Raw genomic sequence first — 19,022 nt, forward strand, 5'->3', positions numbered from 1 at the left:
GGTTCATTGGTTTCCCCTATCACCATCAGTCGTTTCAGCTTTGCCAGTACTGAATCTTGCAGTCCAAAGTCTGTTATTGTCAGCTATGTGACAACCTTGCCAGAATGAGCAGCCTTATGTTGTCCTTGAGTTTTTTCAGATAGGTTATAAATGGCCCAAACTCCGAAAAGTCTGAGAGTTTGGATAGAGGGCCCATTTGTTTACAGCTAACAGATTCTGTCTCAGACAGAAGGCTTTCAAATTTAAAAAACAAACTTGTCTAATGAAAGGGGAATGGCCACTTTAGCAGCTCTAGTAGTTCACTAGCAGGCTGGGCTCTCTCTTCTCTCTAAAATCAGACCTGTAAGCCTTTCTTTCATTTTTATCTTTTGTGTCAAGAGGTATTTATTGGGGTGCTACAAGTATTTTGGAACAGTATCATTAAATTGGGATAGCCTGTCATGTTCAGATAGGATAAGTTGTTTCAGTATTCTGTTTTCTGTTCTTTGTGTTTCATTCAGTAATCTTACAAATAAATGCTGTTTTATTTATGACTAAGTAGTCTGCCCAACTGATTCTCTCCTGGAATATCCACTGTGTATTTGCTTAAATCAAATGGCAAAGTTAGGGTCCAGGCTACATTCTTGATGTGTTTTGAGGGATCTGGCATGGTCCATAACAGCTGTGACTGTAATTGTGTCCAGAAAATTGAAGATCATTGCTGACTCTTCTCATGGGGATACCACAGGTGGTGGATCTGCCAGCAGGAGGCAGCTCAATGCATCCACATTTGCTAAGTGGCCTCCTGGATGGTATTCCAACTTGAAATTATACACACGTAGTTTTAAAGCTCACCTCTGAATTCAGCCCAAAGCTATGAACGGCACTACATTTTCCTCTGTAAGTAGGCCTGGGAAGAGGTTTATGGTCTGTTATTACTACAAATTTACATCTGTAAAAGGTATTAATGGAAATTCCTGACTCCAAATATGACCACCAAATCTTCCTTCTCTATCTGGGTGTATTTACGCTCTGCATTAGCCAAAGTCCAAAGTCCTGGATGCACAGTCTATTGGGCGTTCCTCTCTATTGGACTGCCTATGAGCTAATATCATCCCGATACCATACAGCGAGGCATTGCATGTTGATACCAGATCACATTTAGGATCAATGTATAAACACCTTTACAGAATGATTGCTGTTTCTTCACTTTCCGCAAAGCTATGGATTGGTTACATTACCATTTCCAAGGCTAACCATTTTTTAAGAGTTGATGCAGAGATGCCAGGATGAAAGCCAGGTTATATATGAACAGCCCAGGGAAAGACCTAAGCTCTGGTACAAATATGGGAGTCAGGGCACCTTTGATCGCCCTCACTTTATGTTCCAATGGATGTAACCTGGTCTTGTCAACTCTGTAGCCCAAGTCGGTGACTCAGAGTGCGTAGAAGTACATTTCTCCTTGCTCCAGTCTGGCAGAAACGTCTAAGGACTATGTCCAGGTTCTGTAAGTGCTCCTTATTGGTCTTCCCTGTTATTAGCATGTCATCTAGATAAATGGTGACCGGAGGTAGACCTTGTAAAATGTTCTCCAGTGTCCACTGAAAAATTAGACAGGCTGATGGTTCCCCGATTAGCTGGCTCATATATTGATAAAAACCCTTGTTTTATACCTCTGGAAATCCTCATCTAACCACAACTGCAAGTACACATGGCTCATTTCCAGATTCATGATGGGCAGCCCTACTAGCTTTGCATATAAATCCTCTATGCGAGGGATTAGGTATTTATCCAGCTGCAAAAAATTATTTACCATCTGTTTAAAATCCCTACAAAGGTGAACTGACCCGTCCAGCCTCACAAATCGGTTTGACCAGTGCTGCCCATTATGCAACTGGACTGGTTTGATGATATCTCGGCTTTCCATCCTCCTGATTTCTGCCTCTGCTGTTACCTGTAAGGCAAATGGTAATGGGCAGACCTTGCAGAATCATGGAATTGCTTCCTGGTCAACATGCAAGGTGATCTTGGCTCCCGAGACCTTCCTGAAAAACGTTTGGGCATTTCATTAGAACTTCATTCAGGTAGCCATTTTCTAACTGAAAAATGTTGAGCCAATCTAGGTGAATCTTTTTCAACCAATGTTGCCACATCAAGCTTGTACCTGAGCTTTTACTACTATCAGTGATAACTGAACCAACTGCTTCTCGTAAAAGACCGAAACCGAAATTGTACCCTTAAACTGTGAAGGTTCCCAGGTGCAGGTTCTCAGTATAGCTGAGGTCTTGCACAAACTTAAGGGTTGGAGTCCACAGTGAATTTTGCTTAAGATTGCTTCTGCAATCACTGAAACGGCTGCACCAGTATCGACCACTATTAGAACCATGTGACCATTTAACCAGGATATTATTTTGATTGGTTCTGATTTGAATGTTGCTTAGCAATTTAACGGTTTCAAACCAGATGCAGATGGACTTTCCAGAGTGCAACTTCTCCTGGATACCGGCCTAGGCGTTCTCTTACACCATTTAGGTCTGCTGGGACTCTTTTGCTGTCTCAAGTCCGCACAGCAAACTACAATGGTTTGCTGGCCCAGATACTGAAGAAAATTTTAACGAGGCTTTGCTTCTTTTTGGGATTTTGCCGTAAGCAGACCTAGAGTTCCTCCATTCAAGATATGCCCTGAGTGAGGCTATGCAATTGTCTTCACTCAAATGGCAACCCACTCTTGTCATGACTGAAATAGCTCCTCAGTACTGGTATCTGGACACCAAGTCACCCTTTATTTACATGTGGAGTTCCCTTGACATTGATCCAGCTTCTTAAGGGACAGTTCTCAGAGTGAATAGAACCCCTGACATTCCTATTCATTTTTTTTTAAACACACACTGAGCCAGCTCTCAGGGTGAACAGAAGCTCTGGCACTCCTGTTTCTTTTTTTTGTTTTTTTTTATCTAACTCTCTTGTTTATTTGTATTTTTTTTTCTTTCCCTCACACTACCGCCTAACTGCGGTAGTGCTTATTTTTCCCCAGCACCCATGTTCTGTATGTGCAGGTGTGAGACACAGTGAGAGACACAAGGTGTGCGAATCTTTATTCAATTTCCACCACCAGGAAGAAAAGAAACACCCGAGTGGCCAGTGACAAGCAGTGCCCTTCACATCAAAGGGCAATGCTGTGTGATCAAACAGTGAAGGGGAGGACATTCCTATTCATTTTGTTTTACACCCGAGTGGCCACTGACAAGCAGTGCCCCACAATCCTGTTTAATTTTTTTGTTTTTTTTTGTTTTAACCCCCACACTACCGCCGAACTGCGGTAGTGCTTTTTTTTTTCCTCAGCACCCATGGTGTGTGTGTGTGTGTGTGTGTGTGTGTGCGCAGGTGTGAGACACAGTGAAAGACACAAAGTACACGAATCTTTATTCAATTTAATTCACACACAGAAAATTAATGGACCCAGATGGGGAACTTGTAAAGTTTGGGGAGTGAAAAAACCTTACCAAGGTCACTATCCCGTCACCAAGTCACCCTTTATTTACTTATGCAAAGTACACTGGCTAAGGCCAGGCAGCTCAGAGTCAGTCCTTGGACTAAGGATCAAACAGTGAAGGGGAGGACATTCCTATTCATTTTTTTTCCTTTCTTTATTTTGTGAATCTCCTATTTTTTTTTTCTTTTTTTCCCCCCACACTACCACCTAAGTGCGGTAGTGCTTATTATATTTTTTTTTTCCCCAGCACCCATGGTGTGTGTGTGCAGGTGTGAGACACAGTGAAAGACACAAAGTGCACGAATCTTTATTCAATTTCCACCACCAGGAAGATAGGAAAACACCCGAGTGGCCAGTGACAAACACTGCCCTTCACATCAGAGGGCAGTGCTGCGTGATCAAACAGTGAAGGGGAGGACATTCCTATTCATATCTGTCAATCAGGGTTCTCTGATTGGACCAGATTAACAGCCCAATCAGGAAGCTCAGATCCTATGAGATCCTCCTGGCTGACCTCATTACAATCACCTACACAAAGCATCTATGACAAGAAAAACAGAGTTACAGTTCAGTTCATTGAACTCATTTGTCAGAAGATGCAAAAAAAAAGACAAAAATTGATCTGAACCGAAGGGTCCAGCCACACCCTGGCTAATGTCTCCTTCCCAGTGGCTGGGACTTCCCTGCAGTTCCCCATCCAAATCGCAAACAAGTTTTTGAAAAACTCACCTTCTCTGGCCAAACTAAAATTAATAAATGCTTCCACGTATATAGTATTTCAAACATCACAGGATGCTTCAAAGTATTATGAAATAAAATATTTCTCGTGCAATAACATTTGCCCTAGGGCTCCAGATGCTTGACTGGACCAACATCACAGAATCTTTTCCAGAAACAGGATGGCACAGCTGGGAAGCTTTTGTCTTTTAGCAGGCTTCTCCCGAACTACTCCATCCAATATCCAGCACAGGCATTGGAACCTGATACGCATAAACTTAATAAATAAGCAGTTTTTGCAAGACAAGTCACTACCAAGAAATGACATGTCCAAAAAATGCTCCAAATCCTTCCATTAAGTTCATAAAAACAAAATCAATGCAGGTACCAACAATCCTTTATGATGCCTTCACAATTCTCCGAGAGATGGTTGGTAAGTATTCTCAGAATGCTGACTGTGTCTTGTAAACAGATTTTCATTCTTCTGTTGCTCAGAACACGGTCCTTCTGTCAGATGCCTGGTCATCTTGACAGTTGAGTTCTGGGCACCAGTGTAGGCCTCAAGTTGTCAGACCAAATTCAGTGATGCACAATACCACTCAGGAATGAGGATAATCTGGAAATCTTTGAGGTCACCTCAAATATCACCCATCCTCCACTCAGCAGGATGCAGCAACACACAGAGAAATAACATGTATCAGCAGTAACTTAGACTTCCCCATCCACAAGTACCTTGTAGATTACTATCTGATCACACAGCTCTCAATATCCCATGTGACCACAAATTGAGAACCTGTAACTCCATAGTCAGAATGGAAGCAGAAGGAAAGCTTGGACAGAAAACACTCTCCCAAATAAAATATTGATTCTGACCTCATATCTCAGCAACCAAGCTTCAGTCACCTCTGGAACACATGGACAAGCCTCAGTAGAATACAGGCTGGAATTGGCTCTTGTGGTCACCTGATATACAGAGGCATCTTAAAACTTCACCTGGCCGCAAGTGTGGAAACCCTAACTGAACCAGCTTGCAAATTACAACATCTTGCCCCGAATCAATTTTGAGTGTAGCAACCTGAAGTTACACATCTTCTCCAGTAGGGCATTGGACAGTTAGAAAACTTAACAGCAAACCATGTTGGCCACTTGTGCTCCTCAAGCCATACAAAAAAAAAATGGTTTTCCAATATTTCCAATAAGTTTGGAAGCATTTCAGGATATCTTTTGAAGGATAAACGCAAAATATGACTGTGAAGGCATCTTTTTCAATTTGCCTGGGCCATACATATGTTAACCAGCCAATTATCTATCAATGCCAATTTCTAACTACTACATCATGAGTTTGTATTTTCCATAATAACCTTATCAAATGCCTTCTGGAAATCCAGTTACTGTAATGCATTGGTTCCCCATTATCTAAAACATTTGTTACCTCTTTAAATAACCCAAGTAGATTTGTCAAATGTGGTTTCCTTTCACAAAACCTGCGTGACTCTGCCTGATTACCTTTAACTAATCCAAGTGCCATGTTATAACTTCTTTAATAATAGCTTCTAACCTTTTTCCCTATGATAAGATGTTAAGCCAACTGGCCTGCAAGTTACCTGCTTTCTGTCTTCCTCCCTTTTGAACACAGATTGTATTTTTAACATCTGTCAATCTAAAGAGACCATTCCCAAATTGAGGGAGTATTTTATTTAAATCTAAGACCAATGTATCAACTATTTCACTTGCCACATCTTTAAGACCCCAGGAGGAAGTCCATCAAGACCTGGGCATTGGTCAGCCTGCAGCTCCAACTCAGCACCATGTCTCTGGTGATTGTAATTTTCCTGTGTTTCTCCCTCCCTTCCACTGAAGAGCCACTTCTGGGATGTTACTTGTATTTTCTATGGCGAAGACAGATTCAATTTACTTTCAATTCATCTGCTATTTCTCTATTTTCCATTATTAATTGTCTGGATTCACTTTCTATTTGACCATTGCTTATTTCTTAATCCTTGTTTTCTTTAGATGTGTAAAGAATCTCTAACAAGCCAAAGTCTGTTTCTATGCTATATGTCTGTGTGACTCTATTACTCTGTTTTATATTTCTGGATAGCTTTTTCTCGGACTCAGAATTTTCCCTTTTTATTAATTTGTTGGTCATTCTTTGTTTTTCTTTTAACATGTTCTCTCCAATCTTCTGAACTGCCACTTGTCATTGCACAACCAAGTGTGTTTTTTCTTTTAGATTGAAAGTTTTTTTTCAATATTTCTAGTTAACCACGGATGGTGGATCCATCCTTAGAATTTTATGTGCACATAATATATCAATTCTATACCTTCTGAAATAGCACCTTAAATGCTTGTCATTGCATCTCTACTACCCTACCCAATTAACTTTAGCTGGCTCTGCTTTCATGCTCTCATAATCACCCTTATTTACATTTATGAAGTAGTCTTTGGACCTACTCCTCTCTCCCTCAAACTGAATTTACAAATGAATTTACAGGCTTGCTAGGAAGAAGTTCAAAAATGGACTGGAGAGCCAGAAGGAGGCATGAAAAAGGCTTGGCTGGAAGGATTTTACTCATACATGAAGAATAAGAGAATGATCAGGGAGAAGGTAGGGCCCATCAGGGATAGTGTAGGGAAATTGTGCGTGGAGTCCGAGCAGATAGGGCAAGTGCTAAACGAGTGTTTTGCTTCGGTTTTCACTACGGAAAGGGACCTTGTTGTGAATGAAAACTTTGAGGAGCTGGGAAACAGGTTGGAATAGATCAAGATTGAGGAAGTTGATGTGCAGGAAATTTTGGCAAACATTAAGATTGATAAGTCCCCAGGTCAGACCAGATTTATCCTAGGTTGCTCCGGGAAGTGAAAAAGGAGGTTGCTAAGCCGCTGATGAAGATCTTTGCTTCCTCAGTCTCTACAGGAGTCACAGGAGGATTGGAGGGAAGCGATTGTTGTTCCTCTTTTCAAGAAGGGGAATAGGGAAACCCCTGGCAGTTACAGACCAGTCAGTCTTATGTCTGTGGTCAGCAAGGTTTTGGAAAGAATTCTAAGGGATATAATTTATGATTATTTGGAAAAGCATAGCATGATTAAAGGCAGTCAGCATGACTTTGAGAGGGGCAGGTCATGCCTCACAAATCTTATTGAGTTCTTTGAGGAGGTGACGAGACAGATTGACAAAGGTCGAACAGTGGATGTGGTGTACATGGCCTTCAGCAAGGTATTTGAGAAGGTTCCCCCGATAAGCTCATTCAAAGTCAGGAGGTATGGGATGCTGGGAGATTTGGTTCTCTGGGTTCAGAGTTGGTTGGCTGATAGAAGGCAGAGAGTGGGTGTAGATACAAAGTATCTTGCCTGGAGGTTAGTGGTGAGTGGCATCCTGCAGGACTCTGTTCTTGGGCCTCTGCTCTTTATAGTTTTTATAAATGACTTGGATGAGCAGGTTATGGGGTAGGCTAGTAAGTTTGCTGAAGACACAAAGGTAGGAGGTGCCGTTGATCATATTAAAGGCTTTTGTAGGCTTGAGCATGACATTGACAGTATGCAGAGCCGTGCTGAGAAATGGTAGGTGGAGTTCAAGCTGGATAAATGTGAAGTGATGCATTTTGGAAGCTTGAACTTGAATGCTGAATATAGGATAAAAGACAGGATTCTTGGCAGTGTGGAGGAACAGCAGGATCTTGGTGTTCAAGTGCATAGATCCCTCAAAGTTGCCACCAAGTGGATAGGGTTAAGAATGGTGTTTTAGCTTTCATTAACAGGGGGATCGAGTTTAAGAGCTGCAAGGTTTGGCTGCAGCTCTACAAAACCCTGGAATATTGTGTCCAGTTCTCATCACTCTATTATAGGAAAGGTGTGGAGGCTTTGGAGAGGGTGGAAAGGAGGTTTATTAGGATACTGCCTAGACTGGAGGGCTTGTCTTACAAGGAGAGCTCAGACCTTTCTCTCTGGAGAGAAGGAGGAAGAGAGGTGACCTGATCGAGGTGTACAAGGTAATGAGAGGCATGGATAGAGTCAATAGCCAGAGACTTTTCCCCAGGGCAGGATTGACTGCCATGAGGGGTCAGAGTTTTAAAGGTGTTAGGAGGAAGGTATAGAGGAGACATCAGGAGGTAGGTTCTTTACGTAGAGTTGTGAACACATGGAATGCGTTGCCAGCGGTGGTGGTGGAAGCAGAATCATTAGGGACATTTAAGCGACTGTTGGACATGCACATGGACAGCAGAGAATTGAGGGGAGCATAGTCTGGGTTATTTTCTTTCAGATTAGGAATAACCCTCAGCACAAACATCGTGGGCCAAAGGGCCTGTACTGTGCTGTACTTTTCAATGTTCTATGTTCTAATTCTTTTATAGCCGTTGACATCTAGGAATGTCTTCCCTGAGATCTCATTGCACAAAAGCCAGGTTTACGAGAGCCTGTTCTTTGGTCAGCTCTAAGAAACCATCCCAAAAACATTCAAAGCTATCTTTAACCATATGACTTTTCTACTCAATATCTAGATTAAAGTCTTTAGTTAGAACTTAGAACAATTTCTGCTTATGTTTCAAATTTATAGCATCTGCAGTATTTTGCTTTAGTATTAGAATTTAATTCGCTGCCACATTTACTCAGGATGGCTACCTTGAAAAGGTCCTGCTCTCTCCCTCTCTGACTTGGTTTCTATTTTGTTTCTTTATCTTGTTAAAGTATTACACTTCTAACATTTTCTAATTCTGATGAAACGTTATGAAGCTAATGCATTAGTTTGTTTCTCTCTGCACAATATTTATACCTGCTGTTTTTATTTTCTGTCACAATTCATTGGGGTAAAGCACTGGATATCAGGTTTACTATTCCTGGTGCCATTCACAGAAATCAATGATTTTCAAATATGTTTACAAATTTCCTCAATCTCCCTAGAAATTCCCCCATACACATGTGCACACATACATTTGCACACACAATCCCAGACAAACAGACAGGCATAACTAAGTTATGGATGGAAGAAAGTTGTGAAGATAATTCAGTTGTGCCTAATCACAGGTTGCTGACGTAGTCCTTATGATTCATACGGCTGACCAGATGGTTGCTTATCAGATGTCTTTCCCTGGACACTTCCACTGGTTTGCAAGAGACACAGGTTCTGAAGAGGAGTCATACCAAACTCACAACACTATTTCTGTTTCTATCTCCACAAGTGAGCTTCTCAGCATTTTCTCAGATCTCCAGCATCCACAGCGTTGTTCCTTTATGGAGGTGGTTAGTTCACTTCTAAAAGGCCTCTGACTTATCAATTACAAGTCTGAAGGCAAGATAAACTGGTTCTCTTGAAGTTTAAAATGTGTTCCGACTACAGAGAACAGAGACAGCTCCTGAGCTGGTGGAGATCAAATCACTTCTCTCTGTATCTTGTTCAGTCACCAGAGAACCGATCACATGGTTGTTGGCAGGCAAAAGGCCTTTGTCACTGATAATTGGTCACCAGTCCATAGACCAAATCAACTTATTGTTGCCAACCAGAATTATTTCATTACACAACCCCTTGGCTCTGTTTCATCTGCCACCTCATTCAAACTGGTATTTGCACAATGCTTACCAATAGTTTCAGGCTACTTTCTTTTGAAAACATGCAGCAATCATTTAGAACATTGGCTTTAAAAGTTATGTCATTTCAGCTTACAATTTTAAAAGTCACAAACATAAAAAGACACGATCTTTACATTTCAAACTGAGAGCATCCACATGTCTACACAATAGGCTATTAACAGGACTACTTCTGAGCACAAAAAGTTCAGAACAAGTTTAATATTGATAATGAAATAAAATCAAAATAATTTTTAAACTAAGTCTATTCAGCTAAGAATTTTCACCTCTATTTCTCCATCCTTTCCTACTGTACATTACAATATTTTACTGACTTAAGGGCTGAAAAGTTGGCAAAAGTCAATGACCTGAACATGAAGCCTAGCAAACTTTTATTTTGGGATTGTGTCAGTCAGTTGCAGTGAGGTCACAAACTGAGTGCAAACCAATTTTAATACATATCTATATATATTTAGGACATATTAAAAAAAATACATTATGTGGCCCAATAAAGATGGCTGATATAATTATGTGACTAAACTTAGCAATAACCTTCCTAAAAATCTCAGAAGTCAACATCAGCCAGACTATTAATGCCCACATACCTCCTGATGAATCTGAAATGCGAAAAAATGTTAGAACCTGCCAGCTCTGTTGTAACATGTCACCATGAAAAATCCCTACACAATAAAAATTGTAAGTTACACCCATCATACAAGATGTGTTCATGAATTTCAACTTAACTTCTGGAATGGGACTTCAACAGTTGGCAATCTGCCATGAAGGCTTTTGTCTCGATGTCCCTCTGCAGTAGTTTTAGTCACAAAACTCCCACATACTGAATCAGCTGCCTCTTCAAAACGTACAGATTTGAAATAGCAGTTAGCTTGGAGAAAGCACGGCTCGAGATCCAGGTTTGAATCCTAACATAACAACTGGTGGAATTTTAATCTAAAAATCCCGAATTAAAATTCTACTGATGACTATGTAACTACTCTCAATTGTCTTAAAACCCCAACAGGCTCACTAATGTCATTCAGCAAAGGAAGCCGGTCATCTTCATCTGGACTGGTTACATGTGACTCCAGATCCACATTAACATGGTTGACTCTTAACTGTGCTCTGAAAGAGCCTAACAAGCCATTCGGTTGCAACAAACTACTAATAAGTCTCAAAGGAATGGAACCAAATGTATGATCTGACATGGACTAAGGCATCAGAAATGACAACATCTAATAAAGCTGTGTCAACCCTGTAAAGTCCTCCTTTTTAATGTCTGGGGGCTAGTGCCAAAATTGCAATAGCTGTGTCACAGACAGGTCAAGCATCAGCCTCCCTTTGTCAATTTCAATGAATTATATCATACACATAAACAGCACCATCAGCATCGCTGGACATTTTCTGTTCCATTGGCAGCTCAGGCCCTGCAGAGGTGGCAGCAGAGTGGTATATAGTTGGGTGGGTATTGCCCTGGGAGTCCTCAACATTGCCTGTGAAACCCATGATGTCTCATGGCATCAAGTCAAATACAAGCAAGGAAACCTCTTGCTCATTACCACATAGTATTCTCCTCCAGTTTAACCTCCATGTTAAACACCACTTGGAGGCAAGAGTTCAGAATGCATCCTGGATTGGAACTCCAAATTCCAGCACCAAGAAGTTAAGCAGCACCACTTCTGATCAAGCTGACTGACTCTTAAAGGAGTCTGAGACTGTGGCAGGTGGTGAGGGAACCAACAAGAGAGAAAACAAACATGACTCTACCTTCAACAATCTGTTTGTTGCAGATGCATCTATCCATGACAGTATTGGTAAAAATTATTACCGCACAGTCCTTGTGGTGAAAAAAATAATTTTCACGTTGAGAATACCCTCCATTTTGTTGCACAGCATCACATTCATGCTAAGTAGGATAGACTTTCAATAGATTTAATAACTCAAAAATGTGCAACCATGAGGTGCTTTGGGCCATCAGAAGGAGCAGAAAATTCCAACACAATCTGTAATTTTTTTTAGTTGACAAATACCCTAATCTTCCAATACTGTCAAGCCTGGGGATCGATGCTGGTTCAATGAAGAGTGTAGTAGGGCATGTCAGGAGTAGCACCAGCTATACCTAAAATTGCAATGTCAACCTGGGGAAGCTGTAACATATGTTTGGCATGCAAGAAATCCTAAGTAGCAAGTAATAGACAGAACTAAATGATTCTACAAACCAACAGATCAGACTCAAGCTCTGCCACTCCAGTAGTGAATGATGGTAGACAATTCAGCAACTAACTGAAAGAGGAGGCTCCAGTAATATCTCTAACAAGAGAACTGGCCATTGCCCTTACATTCAATGGCATAACCATCACTAAAATCCCCATTATCAACAACTTAGGGTTGCCATTGACTTAAAACTAAATCGGACTAGCCATAGAAATACAATGGCTACAAGTGCAGGTCAGAGGCTCAAAATCCGGCAGCAAGTAACTAACCTCCTGTCTCTCCAAAGTCTGTGCACTATCAACAAGTCAGGAGAATGATGAAAGACTCACCATTTGCCTGGATAAGTGCAGTTCCAATATTCTTGAGACAATCCAACAAGACAAAGCAACCTTCTCAACTGGCACATCAACAACCAACAGTGACTCCTTTCATCACTGACACTCAGTAACAAAAGTGTGTACTGTCGATAAGGTGCACGACAAAGATTCACCAAGACTCCTTAGGCAACATCTTCCAAACCCATGACCACTACCATCCAGAAGAACAAGGACTACAAATACATGGGAACATCACCACCTGCAAGTTCCCACTCAGCCACCCATCATCTTGACTTGAAAACATATCACTGTACCTCAGTATCTCTGTCAAAATCCTGGAACTTCCTTCCCAGCACTATGGGTATACTTAACACCAAATGAATTGCAGTAGTACAAGAAGGCAGCTTATGGCCACCTTCTTAAGGACAATGAGGGATGGGCAAAAAATGTCAACCCAGTCGGTGACTCAACTCCAGAATGAATAATTTAAAAATGCAGCATCCACTGACAATATGAACACTCATAACTCCAGGCAACAAAGAAAAAGCCTCTGGGCAGTAAAACTTCAGTTGTCTATTTATGCTCTTGGCAAGTAAAACTTTGTTTCATCAAAATATTGAGGCAGAAGTTATATTTCAGCAAAACTTCCTCAGAACACTTCTGGAATAATTTTTAATGAAAAGAAAATAGCCTATAACTTCTTGCCCACTGGCGAGTCCATGGATAATCCACACAAAGAAATTTCAGATTGCAAACTCCAGTTGTGGTCTTTAGGAGACCCTCTCAAAAGCAAGCATATTGTTAACCTGGTATCTCCAATGGTTTTGAACTGAAGTTGTCACTAATTGAATAAACTATTTATTCTTTGAATCCATCTCTCTATTTACATTTTTTTTTAAAAAGTGCGCCTCAATTGCAAAATGTTCCCTCATGTCTAGAAGTGTGCGAATAAACCCCACTTCTGCTTTCAACTTTACCACAATATTGCTGTAATCCTCACAAAGTCAGAGCGCACAAACAGATAGCAGAGAAAATACATCTCTGTTGTTTATACAAAAGAGAAATATTAAATTACAATCAACGTAACAAAAAGTTGTGAGAATAGAAAGGAAGATTTTATTTAAAACTCACTATCTGTCCATAAAACCGATCCATTTCTGGCTAAAAAAAGTAGCAGTTGTCAAATGGGGAGTAATAAAAACCAGGCCGAAGTTTGAATCTGTACTTTTCAACATGTTCATTGAGCTTGTGCAAGTGCCGATCTGACCTGTTTGAGAACGTCATTTCCTTGTTCTGATGAAGGGCCACTGGATTTGAAACGATAACTTTATTTCTCTCTCCACAGATGCTTCAAGAGCTGCTCAATTTTTCCAGCAATTTCTATATCTATTTCAGATCTTCAGAATCCGCGGTTCTTTGTTTTATTACTCTTGTGGTGGCCGAGTATCTGCCAGAGCAATATCTTTCCATAAGGATGTAATAGGCTAGATGTTTAAATATTGATTTCATTACTAACCAGTAGGTCCACAACATCCAATATTCCTCATTCTTAAGGGTCAATTATAAAATCTCTTGAGATTTTATTGATTTTATCAATTTTTATTGATTTACTGAAAGCTCGGAGATGATACAGATCTCACGTGAGATGATAGGCATGACTGCAAAGTCCATAAGACCATAGGACCATAAGACGTATGAGTGGAAGTAAAGCCATTCAGCCCATCAAGTCCACTCTGTGATTTAATCATGGCTGATAGGCATTTCAACTCTACTTACCTGATCTCTCCCAGAAGCCGGTAATTCGTTGCAAGAACAAGAATATATCAATCTCTGCCTTGAAGACATTTAACGTACCGGCCTCCACTGCACTCTGTGGCAATGAATTCCTCAGGCCCACCACGCTCTGGCTGGAAAAATGTCTCCTCATTTCCATTCTAAATTGACTCCCCCTCTAATTCTAAGGCTGTGCCCACAGGTTCTAGTCTCCCCATCTAACAGAAACAACTTCCCAGCATCCACCCTTTCTAAGCCACGCATTATCTTGTAAGTTTCTATTAGATCTCCCTCAACCTTCTCAACTCTAATGAATACAATCCCAGGATCCTCAGCATTCATCGTATGTTAGGCCTACCGTTCCAGGAATCATCCATGTGAATCTCCGCTGAACACGCTCCAGTGCCAGTATGTCCTTCCTGAGGTGTGCGGCACAAAATTGGACACAGTATTCTAAATGGGGCCCAACGAAGCTTTATAAAGTCTCAGAAGCACATGGCTGCTTTTATATTCCAACCATCTTGAGATAAATGAGAACATTACATTCGCTTTCTTAATCACTGACTCAACCTGCAAGTTAACCTTTAGAGAATCCTGGACTAGCACTCCCAGATCCCTTTGTACTTTGGCTTTATGAATTTTCTCCCCGTTTAGAAAATAGTCCATGCCTGTATTCTTTTTCCCAAAGTGCAAGACCTCGCATTTGCTTACGCTGTGCACTTCCAAGAGTTTAGAAATCTCATCCTTAATGATGGATTCTAGAATTTTGCCAACAATTGAGGTTAGGCTAATCGGCCTATAATTTTCCATATTTTGTCTTAATCCTTTCTTGAACAAGGGGGTTACAACAGCGATTTTCCAATCAATTGGTTACGTTCCCTGACTCTAGTGACCTCTGAAAGATCACAACAAACGCCTCCACTATTTCCTCAGCCACCTCCCTCAGAACTCTAGGATTTAACCCATGGGGGCCAGGAGATTTATCAATTTTTAGACCTTTCAGCTTTTCTAGCACTTTTTCCTTTGTAATGGATACATACTCCTCTGCTCCCCACCCCCCTCCGAATCTCCTTAATTGTTGGGATATTACTCATGTCTTCCACTGTGAAGACTGACGCAAAGTACTTATTAAGTTCTTCAGCTATTTCCTTATCTCCCATCACTACCCTGCCAGCATCCATTTGGAATGGCCCAATGTCTACTTTTGCCTCTCGTTTGTTTCTTATGTATTGAAAGAAACTTTTACTATCATTTCTAATATTACTGGCTAACCTTCCTTCACATTTGATCCTCTCCTTCCTTATTTCTCTCTTTGTTACCCTCTGTTTGTTTTTGTAGACTTCCCAATCTTCTGATTTCCAGTGCTCTTTGCCACTTTATAGGCTCTTGCTTTTTCTTTGATACATTTCCTGACTTCTTTTGTCAGCCATGGCTGTCTGATTTGCCTCGCCCCCATATTATGATTGCTGCCTCCTAAGTGGTCCCTTACTTTAAGATCTTTTATAAAAAGTTTGGCTCATTACATAGCACTAAGTGCAGAATAGCCTGCTGCCTTGTGGGCTCCATCACAAGCTGTTCCAAAAAGCTATCCTGTTAACATTCCATGAACTCCCTTTCTTTGGATCCCCCAGCAACATGGTTCACTCAGTCCACCATTTCGCAACAGGCTATCTTCCAGAATATTCTCAGGTGTGGCACTAGATCCAGTCAGCATTAACCCATAATTTCCATAAGAGCTGCCAGTTTCTGAAAATACAGTCTCTAAAAAGCTGGCAACTCTAAGTATACAACAACTTATCCACTTATTTATGATTGAATAATGTTCCAAGGATTTTCTCAGTTAATTGGAGATCCCTTTTTGAAATTTATTTAATTTGTCAATGTGAATACGCCTTCTCTATAGCAATGAAATAAAAAAAGAGTAGCTATATTGAAAGAGAAAAGGACAAAGCTTGATTGCAGCTAATGCTGACAGAATAATACATTGATCTATTGCAGATCAAAGGGAAAAAGGGACATTTTATACTGAAAAGCTACTGAAGACAAGATTTCCTTATGAGGAAGTGAATGCAATAAATTTAGATCTTTTAACATATTTTTGGGGTGATTTATCAACAATTCACAGTCTAGAACATAGAACATAGAACAATACAGCGCTGAACAAGCCCTTTGGTCCTCGATGTTGCACCATCCTGTGAACTATTCTCAGCTCGACCCCCGATACTATCCCATCATCATCCATGTGCTTATCCAAGGATTGTTTAAATCTCCCTAGTGTGGCTGAGTTAACTACATTGGCAGACAGAGCATTCCACGCCCTTACCACTCTCTGAGTAAAGAACCTGCCTCTGACATCTGTCCTAAATCTATCACTTCTCAATTTGTAGTTATGCCCCTTCATACAAGCTAATGTCATCACCCTAGGAAAAGGACTTTCACTGTCTACCTTATCTAATCCTCTGATCATCTTGCATGTCATCTCTTAGCCTACTTCTTTCCAATGAGAACAGACCCAAGTCTCTCAGCCTTTCCTCATAAGACCTTCCCTCCAGACCAGGCAACATCCTGGTAAATCTCCTCTGCACCTTTTCCAATGCTTCACATCCTACCAGAAATATGGCGACCAGAACTGTCCACAATATTCCAAGGGTGGCCGCACTAGCATTTAGTATAGTTGCAGCATGATATTGCGGCTCTGGAACTCAATCCCTCCACCAATGAAACCTAACAATGAAACCAGAGAGTTGGAAGGGGACAAATATACTGGCAAGGAGATTTGCTAGAGCTGCTCGGGAGGATTTATACTGGTAAGGTGGGGGGAGGGGGTATAGTGGGGAAGATAGTGAGCAAAGAGATCAATCTGAGACCCGTTGAGCAAAGACGTGAATCAGACAGTCAGGGTAGGCAGGGACAAAGCAAAGAATAAGGTAGGACTGATAAATTAAACTGCATTTATTTCAATGCAAGAGGCCTCACCGGAAAGGCAGATGAACTCAGGGCATGGAGCGGAACATGGGACTGGATATCATAGCAACTACAGAAATGTGACTCAGGGATGGACAGGACTGGCAGCTTAATGTTCCAGGATACAAATGCTACAGGGAGGATAGAAAGGGAGGCAAGAGAGGAGGAGGAGTGGCATTTTTGATAAGGGATAGCATTACATCTGTATTTAGGGAGGATATTCCTGGGAATACATCCAGGGAAGTTATTTGGGTGGAACTGAGAAATAAGAAAGGGATGATCACCTTATTGGGATTGTATTATAAACCCTCTAATAGTCAACAGTCTGGTTTCATTGTTAGGTTTCACTGGTGGAGGGATTGAGTTCCGGAGCCGCAATATCATGCTGCAACTATACAAAACGCTAGTGCGGCCACACTTGGAATATTGTGTACAGTTCTGGTCGCCATATTTCTGGTAGGATGTGAAGCACTGGAAATTGAGAAACAAATTTGTAAGATTTCAGTTATAGGATGGTTATGGTAGGGGATTTTAACTTTCCAAACATAGACTGGAACTGCCATAGCGTTAAAAGATTAGATGGAGAGGAATTTGTTAAATGTGTACAAAAAAAATGTTCTTATTCAGTATGTCGATATACGTATTAGAGAAGGTGTAAAGCTTGACTTACTCTTGGGAAATAAAGCAGGGCAGGTGACTGAGGTGTCAGTGGGGAAGCACTTTGGGGTCCGTGACCAGAATGCTATTAGTTTTAAAATAGTGATGGAAAAGGATGGACCGCATTCTAAATTGGAGGAAGGCTAATTTTGACAGTATTAGGCAAGAACTTTTAAAGCTGATTAGGGGCAGATGTTCACAGGTAAAGGGACAGCTGGAAAATGGGAAGCCTTCAGAAATGGGATAACGAGAGTCCAAAGACAGTATATTCCTGTTAGGGTGGAAGGCTGGTAGGTGTCAGGAATGCTGGACAACTAAAGAAATTGAGGGTTTGGTTAAGAAAAAGAAGGAAGCATATGTCCGGTGTAGATATGTCCGGTGTAGACAGGATAGATCGAGTGAAACTTTAGAAGAGTATAAAGGCAGTAGGAGTATACTTAAGATGGAAATCAAGAGGGCAAAAAAGGAGACATGAGATAGCTTTGGCAAATAAAGTTAAGAAGAATCCAAAGGGTTTTTCCAAATACATTAAGGACAAAAGGGTAACTAGGGAGAGAATAGGGTCCCTCAAAAATCAGCAAGGTGACCTTTGTGTGGAGCCGCAGAAAATGGGGGAGATACTAAACGAGTATTTTGCATCAGTATTTACTGTGGAGGAGGACATGGAAGATATAAAATGGAGGGAAATAGATGGTTACATCTCAAAAAATGTCCATATTACGGAGGAGGAAGTGCTGGATGTCTTGAAACACGTAAAGTTGGATAAGTCCCCAGGACCTGATCAGGTGTACCCTAGACGTCTGTGGGAAGCTAGGGAAGTCATTGCTGGGCCTCTTGCTGAGATATTTGTATTGTCAATAGTCACGTGAGGTGCCAGAAGACTGGAGGTTGGCTAACGTGGTGCCACTATTTAAGAAAAGTGGTAAGGCCAAGTCAGGAAACTATAGACCGGTGAGCCTGACATCAGTGGTGGGCAAGTTGTTGGAGGGAATCCAGAGGGACAGGATTTGCACGTGGAAAGGCAAGGACTAATTAGGGATAGTCAACATGGCTTTGTGTGTGGGAAATCATGTCTCACAAACTTGATTGTGTTTTTTGAAGCAGTAACAAAGAAGATTGATGAGGGCAGAGCAGTAGATGTGATCTATATGGACTTCAGTAAGGCGTTCGACAAGGTTCCCATGGGAGACTGATTAGCAAGGTTAGATCTCATGGAATACAGGGAGAACTAGCCATTTGGAGACAGAACTGGCTCAAATGTAGAAGACAGAGGGTGGTGGTGGAGAGTTGTTTTTCAGACTGGAGGCCTGTGACCAGTGGAGTGCCACAAGGATCGGTGCTGGGCCCTC

The 19,022-nt window shown here is 41.2% G+C and overlaps 1 protein-coding gene across 4 annotated transcripts in view; it reads right to left on the minus strand.

The window, feature by feature from the left end:
* LOC122549141 (coiled-coil domain-containing protein 102A-like) overlaps positions 1–19,022 on the minus strand; it is a 564,343-nt gene that overhangs the window by 414,883 nt on the left and 130,438 nt on the right. The gene's annotated exons all lie outside the window — the stretch shown is intronic.

Source organism: Chiloscyllium plagiosum, chromosome 4 (assembly GCF_004010195.1).
Source record: "Chiloscyllium plagiosum isolate BGI_BamShark_2017 chromosome 4, ASM401019v2, whole genome shotgun sequence".
Taxonomy (NCBI): domain Eukaryota; kingdom Metazoa; phylum Chordata; class Chondrichthyes; order Orectolobiformes; family Hemiscylliidae; genus Chiloscyllium; species Chiloscyllium plagiosum.